General features: G+C 40.3%; 1 protein-coding gene across 2 annotated transcripts in view; it reads right to left on the reverse strand.

The window, feature by feature from the left end:
- MAGI3 (membrane associated guanylate kinase, WW and PDZ domain containing 3) overlaps nt 1–22158 on the reverse strand; it is a 293190-nt gene that overhangs the window by 112194 nt on the left and 158838 nt on the right. The gene's annotated exons all lie outside the window — the stretch shown is intronic.

The following is a 22158-nucleotide window of genomic DNA, read 5'->3' on the forward strand; positions in this document are numbered from 1 at the left end:
GAGGTCGGGAGTTTGGGACCAGCCTGGCCAACATGGTGAAACCCCATCTCTACTAAAAACACAAAAATTCGCCGAGTGTGGTGGTGTGCACCTATAATCCCAGCTACTTAGGAGACTGAGGCAGGAGAATCACTTGAACCTGGGAGGCGGAAGTTGTGATGAGCTGAGATCGTGCCACTGTACTCTAGACTGGTCAACAAACAGAGCAAGACTCTGTCTCAAAAATCAATCAATCAATCAAAAATAAATAAATAAATAAATAAAATTTTAGGTGTGAAAAATTCAAATGCTAAATATGTATGTGATTATCTTTCAAATTCTAAATGATTTTTATTTGATCTTTATTTTGTGTTAATGCCTCCATTCATTCATTCATCAGTTTAGAGAAGCAGTCTTGCTATGTTGCCCAGGCTGATCTTGAATTCCTGGCTTCAAGATTTCCTTCTGCCTCAGCCTCCCAAAGTGCTAGGACTACAGATGTGAGCCACCATGCCCAACCGATGTCTCCTTCTTATAAGTTTTTCTGTTATCAAACATCTGTATCAAGTAGAGATCACTGAAAAATAGTAACAAAATCTTATTTTATTAGTTCATAATAATAATAATAGTAAACCATTTGATTTTATCTTGCCAGTTTCTCTCTGTAAGCGCTTGCCACACAGGAGAATCCATCCTATACTACAGTGTTTGTAGCCATAACTACTGCCATAACAGTCAAGTGCAGCAGTCATTTGGGCTCTCAAGGTACTGGGTTCATTTGTCATTTCTTCACAATCAACTGTAGGTGATACTGTAATTAAATTGTGAGGCCATGACTTCTCATGAATTATCAGCATCCCGCCTCTCATTGGAAGAAACCTGGCACTCCACGTAAGATCAGCCAAGACAACCAAAACCGATTCTGAAATCCCTTCTTGGAGGTTCTGTCTCCTGGGAGCACTACTTGTACTAATTCTGTATCAAGATCCAGACAGGAGAGAGAAACCACATGGCAATCTGAACAGAGACGGTTTAGTATATAGAATTGTTAACTGTTTACAGGGAATTAACTAAGTAGGAATAAACAAGGACTCTAAAGAATATCACCCTAAAGCTGAGGTAGAATAGTTAAATAAGGAACAAACTTGGAAGGGAGGGACTCTCCCAAAGTCTGGGATTCAGACCTCATTGAAGAGGGTGTGGTAACAGCCCAGTGGATGGTGGGGAATTTTGCTGGGTTGCCTGAGGACAGAGCTAGTTTACAGTCAGTGGGTCAAGGATTATAGGCAGGGAACTGCATGGGGTACCAATGAAATTCACCAGCAAGCTACCTCTGGTGGTGAGTGGGGTTTGTAAATAGAAAACCAGCTAAGACACTGGCTGGACTTGCCAGTAATCCATAGGAAAACCGGCTGCAGAGGATGTTGCTGAAAACTGGGGGACCAAATGGGATGTCAAAGAACTCACCAGGAAACTGCTAAGAAGTCAGCTGGTACACTGCTGGTACTCATGAAATCACCTGTGAGGGTGTTGCTGAACTTGCTGTAAGGAAGTCTCCTGCAGGTGTGCCACTGAACTTGTCACTGAGAAGCTGACTGCTAGGGTACTGCTGAAACTTGCTGGGTGTCTTTTTGGATAGCAGGAGCAAAAAGAAAAAGATACACTGGAACCAGGAAAAGAACTCTCTTCTTTGTCCAGTATCCTTCCTGTGCCCTCTATTGAAAGCTTAACACTGTGTCAACGGACAGGAGACAAATGTTACAGTATCACAACCAGGCAAGAAAGTAGATTTATAGCTAAGAGGCAATATGGGTAATAAATGGCAGACTAGTTTTCTGAGAGATTCTATCATAAATGGGAGTTGAATTTTGCCAAATAATTTTTCTGCATCTATTGAAAAGATCATTGGTTTTTGTTTTCTAATATTACTATATTAATTTTGAAATGTTATACCAACCTGGCATTCCTGAAACAAACTCCACTTGATCATAATGTATTATCCTTTTACATATTGCTATATATATATTGACTTGCTAAAATACTGTTAAGAATTTCTGAGTCTACATTCAAGAAAAATTTTAGACTAACATTTTCTTTTCTTTTTTTTAATTTTAGAATCAGAATCATGTTCACAACACAGAATGAGTTGGGAAATGTTCCCTCCTATATTTTCTAGAAGAGTTTGTGTAGAATTGGTATTATTTCTTTCTTAAATGTTCAGAACAATTTACCAGTATCACCCAGGCCTAAAGTTTTCTTTCTTTTTTCCAACTTTTTTTTTTTTTAAATTAGTAATTCCTTTACTGTGGAAAAATTAGCCACTGATAATACATGAATAATAGCACCTTGCTGTGACTCAATACTGTAATGCATGTACGTACATATTAACTCTACAGTAAATTCTGTGTCATTCCCATTGCATAGTCACCAGTCACCAGCTTCAAGTTAAAGAAATCTCTAAGCTACTAGAACCAAGAATGGGAGAGGCAGAATTGGCTACACCTGTATAGCAAATATAGAATTCACTGGTCTCAAATACAAGTGTAAAAAAAAAAAAATAACTACTCTTCTAGAACTATATAACTTGGCTTGAATTCCTAATTTCTCTGTTTAATTTGATTTGAATTCCTAATTTATCTAATGCAAGAAACTTAATACAGTCATCATGTTCAGGAAAATTCTCTAAACTCACTGCTTCTCGAATTCATTTAGGTTTTTAAATCATTTAAAAGCCTTTTCCCACATTCTTCTCCCACCTGAGTTTTAGGCGTGAGTTTGGGGAAGTCGGAGGTTGAATGTGGACTCTGGAGCAGGAGTAAGTTAAGGGCCCTTGCCTTGCTGTGCTGCCCACATGACTGCCATTGCAAGGCCCTTGCTGGCTCTGGCCTCTGCCACCTGTCCTTACTGATGTACTCTGTGTCAGCCTATGCTTATCTGGGCCTGGGCCAGTGTTCACTGAGGCAGTGTGACCCCGTTGGACCTCAAACCCATGGCATTGTGGCCATGAAGAACTGGAACCCATGTCATAACCATGAGCTGATTCCCTTTGGGGCCACTGCCTGCACAGAGCTGACCGTCAGACTCGGTGCACCTGGTCACCTCCGCTCTTGGTCATTTCTGTCCCCTGCCATGTAGGACTGTTCATGGAACTTTGGGATGTACCACAGGCTCTGAGCTCTAGAACAAAATCAGGCACAAGGAGCCTCTGGGTTAGAGTCTGTGCACCTGCTCTGGGGGTTTTCTGCCCTGACTTTCTATCCCCACGGTTCCCACCTTGGGGGAGAGCAGGGCTGGGCCTCTTTTTGGAGGCAGCCTGTTGTGAATTGCCTTCTTCCTCACATTCCTTCCTTCCTCAGTTCAGGCAACCCTCATTGCTGTGGGGTTCCTGAAAACATCTTGTTTAAGCCAGATGGTTAGCTTGTTTTGTTTTGTTTTGTTTTTTTAAAATTTATTTATTATTATTATACTTTAAGTTGTAGGGTACATGTGCATAACGTGCAGGTTTGTTACATATCTATACTTGTGCCATGTTGGTGTGCTGCACCCATCAACTCGTCATTTACATCAGATATAACTCCCAATGCAATCCCTCCCCCCTCCCCTCTCCCCATGATAGGCCCCGGTGTGTGATGTTCCCCTTCCTGAGTCCAAGTGATCTCATTGTTCAGTTCCCACCTATGAGTGAGAACATGCGGTGTTTGGTTTTCTGTTCTTGTGATAGTTTGCTAAGAATGATGGTTTCCAGCTGCATCCATGTCCCTACAAAGGACACAAACTCATCCTTTTTGATGGCTGCATAGTATTCCAGGGTGTATATGTGCAACATTTTCTTAATCCAATCTGTCACTGATGGACATTTGGGTTGATTCCAAGTCTTTGCTATTGTGAATAGTGCTGCAATAAACATACGTGTGCATGTGTCTTTATAGCAGCATAATTTATAATCCTTTGGGTATGTACCCAGTAATGGGATGGCTGGGTCATATGGTACATCTAGTTCTAGATCTTTGAGGAATCGCCATACTGTTTTCCATAATGGTTGAACTAGTTTACAATCCCACCAACAGTGTAAAAGTGTTCCTATTTCTCCACATCCTCTCCAGCACATGTTGTTTCCTGACTTTTTAATGATCGCCATTCTAACTGCTGTGAGATGGTATCTCATTGTGGTTTTGATTTGCATTTCTCTGATGGCCAGTGATGATGAGCATTTTTTCATGTGTCTGTTGGCTGTATGAATGTCTTCTTTTGAGAAATGTCTGTTCATATCCTTTGCCCACTTTTTGATGGGGTTGTTTGTTTTTTTTCTTGTAAATTTGTTTCAGTTCTTTGTAGGTTCTGGATATTAGCCCTTTGTCAGATGAGTAGATTGCAAAAATTTTCTCCCATTCTGTAGGTTGCCTGTTCACTCTGATGGTAGTTTCTTTTGCTGTGCAGAAGCTCTTTAGTTTAATGAGATCCCATTTGTCAATTTTGGCTTTCGATGCCGTTGCTTTTGGTGTTTTAGACATGAAGTCTTTGCCCATGTCTATGTCCTGAATGGTACTACCTAGGTTTTCCTCTAGGATTTTTATGGTATTAGGTCTAACATTTAAGTCTCTAATCCATCTTGAATTAATTTTCGTATAAGGAGTAAGGAAAGGATCCAGTTTCAGCTTTCTACTTATGGCTAGCCAATTTTCCCAGCACCATTTATTAAATAGGGAATCCTTTCCGCATTTCTTGTTTCTCTCAGGTTTGTCAAAGATCAGATGGCTGTAGATGTGTGGCATTATTTCTGAGGACTCTGTTCTGTTCCATTGGTCTATATCTCTGTTTTGGTACCAGTACCATGCTGTTTTGGTTACTGTAGCCTTGTAGTATAGTTTGAAGTCAGGTAGCGTGATGCCTCCAGCTTTGTTCTTTTGACTTAGGATTGTCTTGGAGATGCGGGCTCTTTTTTGGTTCCATATGAACTTTAAAGCAGTTTTTTCCAATTCTGTGAAGAAACTCATTGGTAGCTTGATGGGGATGGCATTGAATCTATAAATTACCTTGGGCAGTATGGCCATTTTCACGATATTGATTCTTCCTATCCATGAGCATGGTATGTTCTTCCATTTGTTTGTGTCCTCTTTTATTTCACTGAGCAGTGGTTTGTAGTTCTCCTTGAAGAGGTCCTTTACATCCCTTGTAAGTTGGATTCCTAGGTATTTTATTCTCTTTGAAGCAATTGTGAATGGAAGTTCATTCCTGATTTGGCTCTCTGTTTGTCTGTTACTGGTGTATAAGAATGCTTGTGATTTTTGCACATTAATTTTGTATCCTGAGACTTTGCTGAAGTTGCTTATCAGCTTAAGGAGATTTTGGGCTGAGACAATGGGGTTTTCTAAATATACAATCATGTCATCTGCAAACAGGGACAATTTGACTTCTTCTTTTCCTAACTGAATACCCTTGATTTCTTTCTCTTGCCTAATTGCCCTAGCCAGAACTTCCAACACTATGTTGAATAGGAGTGGTGAGAGAGGGCATCCCTGTCTTGTGCCAGTTTTCAAAGGGAATTTTTCCAGTTTTTGCCCATTCAGTATGATATTGGCTGTGGGTTTGTCATAAATAGCTCTTATTATTTTGAGGTACGTTCCATCAATACCGAATTTATTGAGTATTTTTAGCATGAAGGGCTGTTGAATTTTGTCAAAAGCCTTTTCTGCATCTATTGAGATAATCATGTGGTTCTTGTCTTTGGTTCTGTTTATATGCTGGATTATGTTTATTGATTTGCGAATGTTGAACCAGCCTTGCATCCCAGGGATGAAGCCCACTTGATCATGGTGGATAAGCTTTTTGATGTGTTGCTGAATCCGGTTTGCCAGTATTTTATTGAGGATTTTTGCATCGATGTTCATCAGGGATATTGGTCTAAAATTCTCTTTTTTTGTTGTGTCTCTGCCAGGCTTTGGTATCAGGATGATGTTGGCCTCATAAAATGAGTTAGGGAGGATTCCCTCTTTTTCTATTGAATGGAATAGTTTCAGAAGGAATGGTACCAACTCCTCCTTGTACCTCTGGTAGAATTCAGCTGTGAATCCATCTGGTCCTGGACTTTTTTTGGTTGGTAGGCTATTAATTACTGCCTCAATTTCAGAGCCTGCTATTGGTCTATTCAGGGATTCAACTTCTTCCTGGTTTAGTCTTGGAAGAGTGTAAGTGTCCAGGAAATTATCCATTTCTTCTAGATTTTCCAGTTTATTTGCGTAGAGGTGTTTATAGTATTCTCTGATGGTAGTTTGTATTTCTGTGGGGTTGGTGGTGATATCCCCTTTATCATTTTTAATTGCGTCGATTTGATTCTTCTCTCTTTTCTTCTTTATTAGTCTTGCTAGTGGTCTGTCAATTTTGTTGATCTTTTCAAAAAACCAACTCCTGGATTCATTGATTTTTTGGAGAGTTTTTTGTGTCTCTATCTCCTTCAGTTCTGCTCTGATCTTAGTTATTTCTTGCCTTCTGCTAGCTTTCGAATGTGTTTGCTCTTGCTTCTCTAGTTCTTTTAATTGCGATGTTAGAGTGTCAATTTTAGATCTTTCCTGCTTTCTCTTGTGGGCATTTAGTGCTATAAATTTCCCTCTACACACTGCTTTAAATGTGTCCCAGAGATTCTGGTATGTTGTATCTTTGTTCTCATTGGTTTCAAAGAACATCTTTATTTCTGCCTTCATTTTGTTATGTAACCAGTAGTCATTCAGGAGCAGGTTGTTCAGTTGCCATGTAGTTGAGCAGTTTTGATTGAGTTTCTTAGTCCTGAGTTCTAGTTTGATTGCACTGTGGTCTGAGAGACAGTTTGTTATAATTTCTGTTCTTGTACATTTGCTGAGGAGTGCTTTACTTCCAATTACATGGTTGATTTTGGAATAAGTACGATGTGGTGCTGAGAAGAATGCATATTCTGTTGATTTGGGGTGGAGAGTTCTATAGATGTCTATTAGGTCTGCTTGCTGCAGAGATGAGTTCAATTCCTGGATATCCTTGTTAACTTTCTGTCTCGTTGATCTGTCTAATGTTGACAGTGGAGTGTTGAAGTCTCCCATTATTATTGTATGGGAGTCTAAGTCTCTTTGTAAGTCTCTAAGGACTTGCTTTATGAATCTGGGTGCTCCTGTATTGGGTGCATATATATTTAGGATAGTTAGCTCTTCCTGTTGAATTGATCCCTTTACCATTATTTAATGGCCTTCTTTGTCTCTTTTGATCTTTGATGGTTTAAAGTCTGTTTTATCAGAGACTAGTATTGCAACCCCCGCTTTTTTTTGTTCTCCATTTGCTTGGTAAATCTTCCTCCATCCCTTTATTTTGAGCCTATGTATGTCTCTGCATGTGAGATAGGTCTCCTGAATACAGCAGACTGATGGGTCTTGACTCTTTATCCAGTTTGCCAGTCTGTGTCTTTTAATTGGAGCATTTAGTCCATTTACATTTAAGGTTAAGATTGTTATGTGTGAACTTGATCCTGCCATTATGATATTAACTGGTTATTTTGCTCGTTAGTTGATGCAGTTTCTTCCTAGCCTCGATGGTCTTTACATTTTGGCATGTTTTTGCAATGGCTGGTACCGGGTGTTCCTGTCCATATTTAGTGCTTCCTTCAGGGTCTCTTGTAAGGCAGGCCTAGTGGTGACAAAATCTCTAAGCATTTGCTTATCTGTAAAGGATTTTATTTCTCCTTCACTTATGAAACTTAGTTTGGCTGGATATGAAATTCTGGGTTGAAAATTCTTTTCTTTAAGAATGTTGAATATTGGCCCCCACTCTCTTCTGGCTTGGAGAGTTTCTGCCGAGAGATCTGCTGTTAGTCTGATGGGCTTCCCTTTGTGGGTAACCCGACCTTTCTCTCTGGCTGCCCTTAAGATTTTTTCCTTCATTTCAACTTTGGTGAATCTGGCAATTATGTGTCTTGGAGTTGCTCTTCTCGAGGAGTATCTTTGTGGCGTTCTCTGTATTTCCTGGATTTGAATGCTGGCCTGCCCTACTAGGTTGGGGAAGTTCTCCTGGATGATATCCTGAAGAGTGTTTTCCAACTTGGTTCCATTTTCCCCCTCACTTTCAGGCACCCCAATCAGACGTAGATTTGGTCTTTTTACATAATCCCATACTTCTTGCAGGCTTTGTTCATTTCTTTTTCTTCTTTTTTCTTTTGGTTTCTCTTCTCGCTTCATTTCATTCATTTGATCCTCAATCGCAGATACTCTTTCTTCCAGTTGATCGAGTTGGTTACTGAAGCTTGTGCATTTGTCACGTATTTCTCGTGTCATGGTTTTCATCTCTTTCATTTCGTTTATCACCTTCTCTGCATTAATTACTCTAGCCATCAATTCTTCCACTTTTTTTTCAAGATTTTTAGTTTCTTTGCGCTGGGTACGTAATTCCTCCTTTAGCTCTGAGAAATTTGATGGACTGAAGCCTTCTTCTCTCATCTCGTCAAAGTCATTCTCTGTCCAGCTTTGATCCGTTGCTGGCGATGAGCTGCGCTCCTTTGCCGGGGGAGATGCGCTCTTATTTTTTGAATTTCCAGCTTTTCTGCCCTGCTTTTTCCCCATCTTTGTGGTTTTATCTGCCTCTGGTCTTTGATGATGGTGATGTACTGATGGGGTTTTGGTGTAGATGTCCTTCCTGTTTGATAGTTTTCCTTCTAACAGTCAGGACCCTCAGCTGTAGGTCTGTTGGAGATTGCTTGAGGTCCACTCCAGACCCTGTTTGCCTGGGTATCAGCAGCAGAGGCTGCAGAAGATAGAATATTTCTGAACAGCGAGTGTACCTGTCTGATTCTTGCTTTGGAAGCTTCCTCTCAGGGGTGTACTCCACCCCGTGAGGTGTGGGGTGTCACACTGCCCCTAGTGGGGGATGTCTCCCAGTTAGGCTACTCAGGGGTCAGGGACCCACTTGAGCAGGGAGTCTGTCCCTTCTCAGATCTCAACCTCTGTGTTGGGAGATCCACTGCTCTCTTCAAAGCTGTCAGACAGAGTCGTTTGCGTCTGCAGAGGTTTCGGCTGCGTTTGTTATTGCCCTGTCCCCAGAGGTGGAGTCTACAGAGACAGGCAGGTTTCCTTGAGCTGCTGTGAGCTCCACCCAGTTCGAGCTTCCCAGCAGCTTTGTTTACCTACTTAAGCCTCAGCAATGGTGGGCGCCCCTCCCCCAGCCTCGCTGCTGCCTTGCCGGTAGATCACAGACTGCTGTGCTAGCAATTAGGGAGGCTCCGTGGGTGTGGGACCCTCCCGGCCAGGTGTGGGATATGATCTCCTGGTGTGCCTGTTTGCTTAAAGCGCAGTATTGGGGTGGGAGTTACCCGATTTTCCAGGTGTTGTGTGTCTCAGTTCCCCTGGCTAGGAAAAGGGATTCCCTTCCCCCTTGCGCTTCCCAGGTGAGGCAATGCCTCGCCCTGCTTCAGCTCTCGCTGGTCGGGCTGCAGCAGCTGACCAGCACCGATCGTCCAGCACTCCCCAGTGAGATGAACCCAGTACCTCAGTTGAAAATGCAGAAATCACCGGTCTTCTGTGTCGCTCGCGCTGGGAGTTGGAGACTGGAGCTGTTCCTATTCGGCCATCTTGCTCCGCCCCCCTCCAACTTTTATTCTAAGTTCAGGGGTACATGTGCAGGTTTGTTACATAAATGTGTGCCATGGTAATTAGCTGCACAGATCATCCTATCATCTACGTATTAAGCCCAGCATCCATTAGCTATTCTTACTGATGCTGTCCTTCCTCCCACCCTCCAACAGGCCCCAGTGTGTGTTGTTCCCCACCATGTGTCCATGTGTTCTCATCACTCAGCTCCCAATTATAAGTGAGAACATTTGATTTTCTGTTCCAAATGAATTGTAAAATAGTTTTTTTTTTCCTAATTCTGTGAAGAATGTCAATGATAGTTTAATGGGAATAGCATTGAATCTATAAATTACTATGGGCAGTATGACCATTTTGATGATACTGATTCTTCCTATTCATAAGCATGGAACGTTTTTCCATTTATTTGTGTCATCATCTCTGATTTCTTTGAGCAGTCGTTTGTAGTTCTTGAAGAGGTCATTTACTTCTCTTGTTAGCTGTATTCCTAGGTATTTTATTCTTTTTTGTGGCAATTGTGAATGGGAGTTCATTCTGGATTTTGGCTCTCAGCTTGCCTGTTACTGATATATAGGAATGTTAGCAATTTTTGCACATTGATTTTGTACCCTGAGATTTTGCTGAAGTTGCCTATCAGTTTAAGAAGCTTTTGGGCAGAAACGGTGGAATTTTCTAAATATAGGAGATCATGTCATCAGCAAACGGATAGTTTCACTTCCTCTTCCTATGTGAATATGCTCTTTCTTTCTCTTTCTTGATTGCCCTGGTCAGAACTTCCAAAACTATATTGAATAGGAGTGGTGAAAGAGGGCATCCTTGTCTTGTGCTGGTTTTCAAGGGCAATGGTTCTAGCTTTTGTCCATTCAGTATGATATTGGCTGTGGGTCTTATTATTTTGAGATATGTTCCTTCAATATCTAGTTTATTGAGAATTTTTAACGTGAAGCATTGTTGAATTTTATCGAAGGCTTTTTCAGCATCTACTGAGATAATCATGTGGTTTTTGTCTTTAGTTCTGTTTATGTGGTGAATTATGTTTATTGATTTGTGTATGTTGAACCAGCCTTGCATCCTGGGAATGAAGCCGAATTGATTGTGGTGGATGAGCTTTTTGATATGCTGTTGGATTCAGTTTGCCAGTATTTTACTGAGGGTTTTTTCATTGATGTTCATTAGGGATACTGGCCTGAAGTTTTCTTTTTTTTGTTGTATCTCTGCCAGGTTTTGGTATCAGGATGATGCTGGCCTCATAAAATGAGTAAGGGAGGTGTCCCTCCTTTTCAATTATTTGGAATAGCTTCAGAAGAAATGGTACCAGCTCCTCGTTGTACCTCTGGTAGAATTCAGCTGTAAATCCATCTGGTCCTGGGCTTGTTTTGGTTGGCAGGCTATTTGTTACTGCCTCAATTTCAGAACTGGCTATTGGTCTCTTCAGGGAATCAACTTCTTTCTGGTTCAGCCTTGAGAGGGTGTATATGTCCAGGAATTTATCCGTTTTCTTCTAGATTTTCTAGTTTATTTGCATAGAGGTGTTTATAGTATTCTCTGATGGTTGTTTGTATTTCTGAGGGGTCAGTGGTGATATTCCCCCTTATCATTTCTGATTGTGTTTGTTTGAATCTTCTGTCTTTTCTTCTTTATTAGTCTAGCTAGCAGTCTATTTTATTATTTTTTTCAAAAACCCAGCTCCTGGATTTGTTGATTTTTTTTGAAGGGTTTTTCATGTCTCTATCTCCTTTAGTTCAGCTCTGATCTTGGTTATTTCTTGTCTTCTTCTTCTAGCTTTGGGGTTTGTTTGCTCTTGGTTCTCCAGGTCTTTTAGTTGTGATGTTAGGTTGTTAACTTGAGATCTTTCTAGCCTTTTGATGTGGGCATTTAGTACTATAAACTTTCCTCTTAACACTGCTTTAGCTGTATCTCAGAGATTCTGATATGTTGTCTCTTTCTTCTCACTGGTTTCAAAGAACTTCTTGATTTCTGTCTCAATTTCATTATTTACCCAAGAGTCATTCAAGAGCAGGTTGTCCAATTTCCACGTAGTTGTGTGGTTTTGAGTGAACTTCTTTCTTTCTCTTTCTTTCCTTCCTTCTTTCCTCTTCTTTTCTTTTTTTCTTTCTTCCTTTTTCTTTTTTAGATGGAGTCTCACTCTGTGGCTCAGACAGGAGTGCAGTGGTGCAATCTCAGCTCACTGCAACCTCCACCTCCCGGTTCAAGCGATTCTCCTGCCTCAGCCCCGTGAGTAGCTAGGACTACAGGAGTGTGCCACCATACTCAACTAATTTTTGAGTGAATTTCTTAATCTTGATTTCTAATTTGATTACACTGTGGTCTGAGAGATTGTTATGATTTCAGTTCTTTTGCATTTGCTGAGAAGTGTTTTACTTCCTATTATGTGATCAGTTTTAGAGTAAGTACCGTGCAGTGATGAGAAGAACATATATTCTGTTGTTTTGGGGTGGAGAGTTCTGTAGATATCTATCAGGTCCTCTTGATCCAGAGCTGAGTTCAGGTCCTGAATATCTTTGTTAATTTTCTGTCTCAATGGTCTGCCTAATATTGTCAGTAGGTGTTAAAGTCTCCCACAATTATTGTGTGGGAGTCTAAGTCACTTTGAAGGTCCCTAAGAACTTGCTTTATGGCCAGGCACAGTGGCTAATGCCTGTAATCACGGGACTTTGGGAGGCTGAGATGAGTAGATCACTTGAGGTCAGGAATTCGAGACCAGCCTGGCCAACATGGTGAAACTCTGTCTCTACTAAAAAAATTCAAAAAATTAGCCAGGTGTGGTGGTGGGCACCTACTGTCTCAGTTACTAGGCTGAGGCAGGAGAATTGCTTGATCCCAGGAGGCGGAGGCTGCAGTGAGCCAAGATCGCACCACTGCACTTCAGCCTGGGAGACAGAGTGAGACTCCGTCTCAAAAAAAATAAATAAATAAATAAAGAACTTTATGAATCTGGGTGCTCCTGTATTGGGAGCATATGTATTTAGGGTAGTTGGCTCTTACCGTTGAATTGAACCCTTTACCATTATGTAATGCCCTTCTTTGACTTTTTTGATCTTTGTTGGTTTAAAGTCTATTTTAAAGTCTGTTGGTTAAACTGTATTTAGTCTGAAACTAGAATTGCTTTTTTCCATTGGCTTGATAAATTTTCCTCCATCCCTTTATTTTGAGCCTATGTGTATCTTTGCATGTGAGATGGGTCTCTTGAAAACAGTATATTGATGGATCTTGATTCTTTATACAGCTTGCTATTCTTTGTCTTTTAATTGGGGCATTTAGCCCATTTATATTTAAGGACACCATGGTTATGTGTGGATTTGATACTGTCATCATGATGCTAGCTGGTTATTTTGCAGACTTGTTTATGGTGGTTGCTTCATAATGTCACTGGTCTGTGCACCACAGTGTGTTTTTGTAGTGGCTGGTAATGATGGTTTTTCCTTTTCATATTTAGTGCTTCCTTCAGGTGCTTTTGCAAGGCAGGTCTGTGGTAATGAATTCCCTTAGCATTTGCTTCTCTGTAAAGGATATTAATTCTCCTTTGCTTATGAAGCTTGGTTTGGCCAGATACGAAATTCTGGGTTGGTAATGTTGATTATTGGCCCCAATCTCTTCTGGCTTGCAGGCTTTCCACTGAGAGGTCCACCGTTTTTATCTGGTGGCTTCCCTTTGTATGTGACCTGGCCTTTCTCTCTGGCTGTGCTTAACATTTTTTCTTTCATTTTAACCTTAAAGAATCTGATTATTAATTGTCTTGGGGATTATCTTCTCATGGAGTATCTTACTGGGGTTCTCTGCATTTCCTGAATTTGAATGTTGGCTTGGCCTGTCTTGCTAGGTTGGGGAAGTTCTCCTGGATGATATCCTGAAGTATGTTTTCCAACTTGGTTCCATTCTCCCCATCATTTTCAGGTACCCCAGTCAGTCGTAGATTTGGTCTCTATATAATCCCCTATTTCTCGGAGGTTTCGTTCATTCATTTTCATTCTTTTTTCTTTATTCTTGTCTGCCTGTCTTAATTCAGAAAGCCAATCTTCCAGCTCTTAGATTCTTTCCCCCGCTTGGTTTATTCTGCTATTAATACTTATGATTGCATTGTGAAGTTCTTGTAGTGTGTTTTCAGCTCTAACAGGGAGTTATGTTCCTCTCTAAAATGGCTTTAGCTGTCAGTTCCTGTATTGTTCTATGATGATTCTTAGCTTCTTTGCATAGGGTTACAATGTGCTCCTTTAGCTCAGTGAAGTTCATTATTACCTATCTTCTGAAGCCTACTTCTGTCATTTCAGCCATCTCAGCCTCAGCCTGCTTCTGAGACCTTGCTGGAGAGGTGTTGTGGTCATTTGGAGGAAATGGGACACGCTAGGTTTTTGAGTTTTCAGCTTTTTTTGCATTGATTCTTTCTCATCATTGTGGGCTTATGTACCTTTGATCTTTGAGGTTGCTGATCTTTGAACAGGGTTTTTGTGGTTTTTCTTTGTTGTTGTTTTCGGTTTATTTGTTTTTCTTTTAACAGTCTGGCCACTCTTCTGCAGGGCTGCTGCAGTGTGCTGGGGGTCTCCTCCAGACTCTAGTTGTTTTGGTTCGTTGTGTACCTGGAGGTATCGCTAGTGAAGGCTGCAAAACAGCAAAGATGGCAGCTTGCTCCTTCCTCTGGAAGCTCTGTCCCAGGTGGGTACTGACCTATTGCCAGCCCAAATGTACCTGGAGGAGGTGGCTGGAGACCCCAGTTGGGAGGTCTCACCCAGTGAGGATGAATGGGATCAGTGTGGCTGCTTTTTGGTAGAGGAGGTGTGTTGTGTTGGGGATTCCTTCAGCTCCCGATTGGTCTGGGCTCTCCAAGGCCCACAGGATGGACCCATTGATGAGCCCAAATGGCCAAGGTAGCAGCTTGCCCACCCCTCAGGCACTCTGTCCCAGGGAGAAATTGGAGCTCTGTCAGTTCCATAGAACATGGGTGGTGGCTGGAGGCCCTGGCTGAGAAGTGCCAGCTGGGAGGACCAGCTGAGACAAGAAGTAGATCAGAGTCTGGCTTAAAGAAACAGTCTGGCCACGCCTCAACAAAACAGCTGTGTCCTGGTGGAGAACCGCTTCTGCCCATCAACTTGGACTCTCCAAAGCCTGTAGGCTGTAACAGTTAAGTCATCCATCTAACTCAGGTGGCATCCCTCCCCTCCCCGGGGCACTCCATCCCAGGGAGAGATCAGAGCTCTGTCCAGAGTATGTGCCAGTGGGCACGGCTGGAAGGCCCAGCTGGGAGGTCCTGCCCAGTGAGAAGGATGTGATCCAGACTGCTTAAAGCAGCAGTCTGGCCATGATCTGGCAAAGCCACTGTGTTGTGTCCGGACCTTTTGGACTCTCTGAAGCCCGCATGCTGGAATGGCTGAGTCGACCAAACAGCAGAGATGGTGCCTAACCCTCTCCCCTTAAAGTTTTCTTTATAGGAAAGTTAAAAACTAAAATTCAATTTCTTTAATAGATAGAGGGTTTTTCAGCTCACCTATTTCTTCATGAGTGAGCATTGGTAGTTTTTGTCTTCTAAAGAATTTGTCCATTTTATCTAAGTTGTTGAGTTTATTGCCATAAAGTTATTCAGAATATTCCTTATTAGGCCAGGTATGAGGTCTCACATCTGTAATTCCAACACTTTGGGAGGCCAAGGCCAGAGGATCACTTGAGCTCAAGAGTTTGAGATCAGCCTAGGCAACATAGCAAGACCTCATCTCTACTAAAAAAAAAAAAAAAAAATTAGCTGGGCATGGTGGCACACATCTGTAGTTCCAGCAACTAAGGAGGTTGAGGCAAGAGGATAACTTGAGCCCAGGAGATGGAAGAAATGGAAGTTCAGCTATAATCACACCAATGAATTCCAGGACCTGGGTGACAGAGTGAGACTGTCTCAAAAAAAAAATTTATTTATCATACACTTACACACTTAACATCTATAGGATTTTCAGTGATGTCACCTCTCTCATTCCTGATATTGTTTTGCTTTGTAGTAACAGAGTCACTATTTGCTCAGGCTTATCTCAAACTCCTGGACTCAAGCAATCCTCCTGCCTCAGCCTCCCAAAGCACTGGGATTACAGGCATGAGCCACTGCACCCAGCCTCCTGATAGCATTAATTTGTGTTTAATTTCTTCCTAAGCAGTCTAGCTAGAGGTTTATCACTTTTATTGATCTCAAAGAATGAGCTTTGGGTTTCATTGATTTTTTTCTATTTTCTATTTCACTGGTTTCTACTCTTTATATTTTCTTCCTTCTACTTGAAATAAGTATTTTTCTCCTTTTTAAGATTCTTAAGGTAGAAGTTTAGATCACTAACTTGAAATCTTCATTATTTTCTAATATAAGTATTTAATACTGTAAGTTTCCATCTAAATACTACTCTAGCTACATCCTACAAATTTTCATATGTTGTGTCTGATACATTTCAATTTGTTGGTTGATATGTGTAATATTTTGTAATCTTTGTGATTTATTCAACTCACAGTTTATTTAGAAGTATGTTATTAATTATTAATTTCTGAATATCTTTCTGTTAGTATTTTCTCTATTTTTTTTTTAAGAGACAGGGTCTCACTCTTGACGTGATTATAGCTCACTACAGCCTCAAACTCCTGGGCTCAAGGGATCCTCCCGCCTCAGCCTCTCAAGTAGCTAGGACTATAGGTACATGCCATCTTGCCTGCCTCATTTTAAAAAGTTTTTTTTTGTAGAGATGGGGTCTTGGTAGGTTGTCCAGGCTGGTCTCAAACTCCTAGCCTCAAGCAATCCTCCCATCATCGTTAATAATTTCTAATTTAATTTCATGATGGCCAGATAACATGTTTTATAGGATTTAAGTCTAAATCCTCTTAAACGTATCGGTTCTTGCCTTGTGGTGCAGAATATGGTCTATATTTGTGAATGTATCATCTACACCAGAAAAGCATGTGCATTCTGCTGCTGTTGGGTGGCATCTTCTAATAAATAGTAACTAGGTCAAGCTGGTTGAAAATGCTGTTCATGTTTTCTATTACCTTACAGATTTTTTGCTTAATTTTAAAATTAATTACTAAAAGGGGATGTTGAAATCTTGAACTGTAATTATGAAGCTGTGTATTTTCCTTTCAGTTCTATTGCTCTGGTATCATTTCCCTTCTACCTGAAGAATTTCCTTTAATATTTCGTTTTGTTTGTTGTTTGTGCATTTTGTCCAATCTTTAATATTTCTTACAGTGTAAGAAATATTAATATCTGCTGCTGAAAGCTTCTTTCACCTTTTTGTTTGTCTGAAAATTCCTTATTTCTCTTTCATTTTTGAAGGATATTTTTGTTGTATATAGAAATCCAGGTTGGCATCTTTTTTTCCTTGCAGTATGTTAAAGATGTTATTTGATGGACTCTGGCTTATACTGTTTCTGTGGATTCTGCAATCATTCTTTGTTCCCTTGCATGTAATTTATCTTTTTGTTTCCTGTTTTTTGCATTTTCTTTTTCAAAAATTTTTATTTTATTTCACTTTATTTAGAGATGGGATCTCACTATGCTGCCTAGGCTGGATTTGAACTCCTGAGCTCAAGTGATCCACCCACCTCAGCTTCCTGCTGAGTTGAGATTACGGGCACATGCCAGCATGCCCAGCATCATTTTCTTTTTATCAATGGTTTTTAATAATCTAATTATGATGTCCTTTGATATGGTTTTCTTCATGTTTCTTCTGTTTCGGGTCTATTGAGCTTCTTTGATCTGTGCGCTTATTATTTTCATCAAATTTGGAAAAATTTCAGTCACTATTTCTTTAAGAATTTTTCTCCTTCCTCCACTTTGGCTTGATAGTTTGCCATGGGTAAATATAAATGCATCGTAGTCCTGTTCTGCCTATATTTAAATGTCTGAAAACAGCTGTTACATATTCCTCATCCAATTTCTAGTTGTCTATGACAACAGGGTAAATCTAGTACTAGTTATGGTACTGGTACTTCATGGCAGAAGTAGAAATCTCTCCCCTCCCCATTGTCATCTGGTTGCTCAAAAAAACAGAACGTTTTCACTTTCTCAGTCATTTTCTTCTCTGTGCTTCAGTTTCATTAGTTTATATTGCTATGTGTTCAGGTTCACTGATCTTTTCTTCTCCAGTTTTGAATCTTCTGTTAAGTCCATTCAGTGAATTTTTAAGGTTCCACTTAATTCATATATACATATATATATACACACACACACACACACACACATACATACACATATGAATATTTATATATAATTTTTCTCTTCATTATGTTCATATTGTTCTTTAAATCCTTGAGCATATTTCTAATAACTAAAGTTGCTGGTATAGTCCTGCCATCATGTGTCATTTCTGTTTCTTTTTTCTATCAGCTGACTTTTCTTTTGATTATGGGTCACATTTTCCTGCTTTTTGCAGGTCTAGTAATTTTTTATTAGATGCTGGACATTTTGAATATTCTATTACACAATGTTTCCATTTTGTTGTCTTTCTATTTTTTTGTTTGTTTGTTTGTTTGAGACAGAGTCTCACTGTGTCGCCAGGCTGGAGTGCAGTGGCACGATCTCGGCTCACTGCAACCTCCGCCTCCTGGGTTCAAGCGATTCTCCTGCTTCAGCCTCCCAAGTAGCTGGGACTACAGGCACACACCACTATGCCCAGCTAATTTTTGTATTTTTAGTAGGCACGAGGTTTCACCATGTAGGCCAGGATGGTCTTGATCTCTTAACCTCATGATCCGCCTGCCTCAGCCTCCCAAAGTGCTGGGATTACAGGCGTGAGCCACTGAGCCTGGCCAATGTCTTTCTTTAAAGAGTGTTGATTTACTTCTTTCCTTCTTTCTTCCTTTTTTGCTAGCAGTTAAGTTGCATGCATATTCACTTGATCCTTTGGGGTCTTGCTTAATTAAGCTTTGTTAAAGCAGGCCTAGAGGAGCTTTATCTGTGGCTATTTTAGCCCTGCTAGTAAGGCAGGAGTCTTATGGGATTCTTCCACCAAGCTGATTAGAACTCAAATGTCTCCTGGCCCTGGGTAAGCTCTGGGAATTGTTAAACTTACAACTCCAAGAGATTTTTTGGTTTAACCTTGAAGAGTCTCATCCCACATATTCTCAGCTTAGTATTCAGCCACAGAGTCAAGGGGGTGCCTTTACAGATTGCTTGAGCTCTTTTTCTTCATAGCTGTCTCCTCTGAGACATTCTGTCCTGCAAATTCCAGATACCTCAGGCTTCTTGAACTCAGATTTCTGTCCCTTCAACTCAGAGTCCATTGTACTCTGCCTGGGCTCTCCCTCCTTGTGCTGTGGTCCAGAAAGTGCCTTTAAGTAGAAACTTGAGGAAATTATAGGATTCCTCTGTGTGTGGTCTCCTTTCTTCTTCTCTCAGGGATTACAGTCCCATTCCACCTACAGCTCAATATCTGACAATAGAAGTGCCCTCTCTCTTTTTTCAACACTGTTGCTCGAATTGTCTCAGATTTTTTGAGTAAGCCTCCTTTTAGGTGGCTTCTATGTCCTCCTGGTATGTCTCTATAATTTTTTAAGCACTATGTACTTTCTGATACACTTACATGCTCCAAAGCTCATCGTGTACTTTCCTTGCCCCAGACCTAGAATCAGAACTATCTCCAAGGAGACCTCAAACTTTTTAGGAAAGTATGATATTTAGAGACCAGATGTGACCCTTCAGTATGCTAACTGCTACTGATGCGGCATTGTGTCTAGGTTCCTAGAGGGAGCTTTGGACACTTCAATTTGTGTGTAAGTTAAGAGGGCCTATTGAGATCTAAAAGGTCTACAGCTGCTTGGACCCTATGAAATGAAACAAAATAAATTTTAGCTCCCTTCAAGGATAAAAACCTCACAGTGAGGAAGATGCAAAACTAGAACAATAAAAGTAAAAGAGGCCGGGCGCGGTGGCTCAAGCCTGTAATCCCAGCACTTTGGGAGGCCGAGACGGGCGGATCACAAGGTCAGGAGATCGAGACCATCCTGGCTAACACGGTGAAACCCCGTCTCTACTAAAAAAATACAAAAAACTAGCCGGGCAAGGTGGCGGGTGCCTGTAGTCCCAGCTACTCGGGAGGCTGAGGCAGGAGAATGGCGTAAACCCGGGAGGCGGAGCTTGCAGTGAGCTGAGATCCGGCCACTGCACTCCAGCCTGGGTGATAGAGCGAGACTCCGTCTCAAAAAAAAAAAAAAAAAAAAAAAAGTAAAAGAAAAACTCAAGTGAAAGTGGCAGAGGGCAGTAAAAAAAAAAAAGACCTATCTTAGAAAGTACAAGTACATATTTTTATTATCTTGTTTTAACAACGGAAGAGGAAGCTCTAGAGTTATGAAACTAAAAATGAGACATCCTATGCAGGAAAAATATCAAGTTATTTAAAAAGAAATGAAAATTAGATTGCTACCAAACTCTTTAAGAGCAATGCTTTATGCCAAAAACAGTTAGACAGTTGACTAATATATTTAAGATAGTCGAGGAAAGAAAATGAGTCAAAAATTTTATATCCATCCAAACAAACATCAAAGTATAAAGGCCACAAACAAAATCCTAAGATGATCCTGTGAGCCTTTGCTGGGAAATCGGGTAAAGAAAAAGCTTTAGACAACTACAATTAGTGAAAAAATAACAACGTAAGGATTGGTGGTTATATTAAATATGTATTTACCCACAGAATAAAAGATAAATGATAATTATAAAGGAAGAAATTACAGTAATGTAATGGCTATTTGCTTAGCCAATGTAGATACAGCCCAACTATTAAAAAAAATAATAATAAGGTAAGAATGACGAAAGCATATGCAAAGTGGAATAAGCTTACTGATCACCTTATATTTGGTAGGAATAAAAAGGTATTACTTCAAGTCAGATGATGGGAGAGAAGGAAGGAAAAAGAAGAGATGACTAAGTAATTTAAATATTACTCATAGTAGAGACAGAAGCAAAAAAAGAGGGAGGGAGGAACAAAGATTATTATATAAAGGTATCAAGGTAACCATTAAAAAAAAAGATCCCTACAAACCTTTCTAAAAAAAGAGAGATGACTACATAGTGAAAGGATTTTCATACAAAAGGCTTATATATGGTAAATATAAAAACCATGACAGAATTGAGGCTAAAGATATTGATCACATCAATAAAAATGTAAAAAGTTTCACACTGGCTGAGTAAAGTCCAGAACTATTTGTAAAACAGAGATTCAGAGACTTTAAGAATAACAAGATAGACAAAGACACATCAGGCAAATACAAATTGAAATAAAGGCAGAAGTTGTGATCTGCAGCTACAAGGCAGATTTGTAGGAGGAAATCATAGATAAGGAGGCAGATTAAAAAAAACAAAAAATATTTTATGCGATGCTAAGGAGTCTGAACTTGATTTGTCAGTGGAAATCTTTGAAGGATAAACTATAGATGGACAAGAATCGGATGTCCACTTTATTTTTAAATTTTTTTCCCTTTCCTATAGTGCTGAGAAACGTGCACTTTAAAAATCGATTGAATTGAGGTGAAATGAGAGGCAGGAGATCCAGTTAGAATGGGAGAAGGTGACAAACACTACTTGAGTGCCTACTCTAGGCCAAGCAGTTTTACATACATGCTCTCATTTTAAATCCTAGTGACAGCTACATGAGGTGAGTCTTGTTATTTTAATTCTATATATAGAGTTTCTGAGGACCAGGAACATTAAGTAACTTGCCCAAGTAAAGTAGCCAGTAAGATTCTAGAGTAAAGATTTTGAACTCAACTTTACTTAGCTCTTTGCCACTACATAGTCAAGGTAGGAAGGGAGGAAGCCAGGGAGGGAGGGAAAAAAAATTATTCCAAGTAAGAGAGAGTTCCTTTCCTTCTTCTTTTTTTCTTTTTTTTTAAATTTTTTTCTTGTTGGGGAAGGGGCAGATTTTAAAATTATTTTAAAATAATGTTCTAATAAAATACTTGTTCTTGGTATACAAGGCATTGGGAGCTAAAAAGTCTTCTTACTGCATAAGGCTTTACAAATCGATTTACAGGAATAAAATCTAGTTAACAACATGTAAATATATATTCTTTTTTGATTTCCTTTTTTTCTTTTTTTCGAGATGGGGGTCTTGCTGTTATCACCCAGGCAGGAGTGCAATGGCGCGATCTTGGCTCACTGCAACCTCTGCCTCTTGGGTTCAAGTGATTCTCCTGCCTCAGCCTCCCAAGTAGCTGGGATTACAGGTGCCTGCCACCATGCTTGGCTAATTTTTGTGTTTTTAGTAGAGACAGGGTTTCACCATGTTGGCCAGGCTAGTCTCAAACTCGTGACCTCAGGTGATCTGCCCACCTCAGCCTCCCAAAGTGCTTGGATTACATAGTCTTAAATTCTAGTCATCACTTTTTAAAAGTCACAATATAGAATCTTCCAGTTTTTCTACTTTATACTTTTTTTTTTTTTTTTTTTTTTTTTTTTTTTTTTTTTTTTGAGGCAGAGTCTTGCTCTTTCGTCTAGGCTAGAGTGCAGTGGCATGATCTCGGCTCACTGCAACCTCCACTTCCTGGGTTCAAGCGATTCTCCTGCCTCAATCTTCAAAGTAGCTGGGATTACAGGTGCCTGCCACCACACTGG

This window comes from Macaca fascicularis, chromosome 1 (assembly GCF_037993035.2).
Source record: "Macaca fascicularis isolate 582-1 chromosome 1, T2T-MFA8v1.1".
In the NCBI taxonomy this organism is placed as follows: Eukaryota; Metazoa; Chordata; class Mammalia; order Primates; family Cercopithecidae; genus Macaca; species Macaca fascicularis.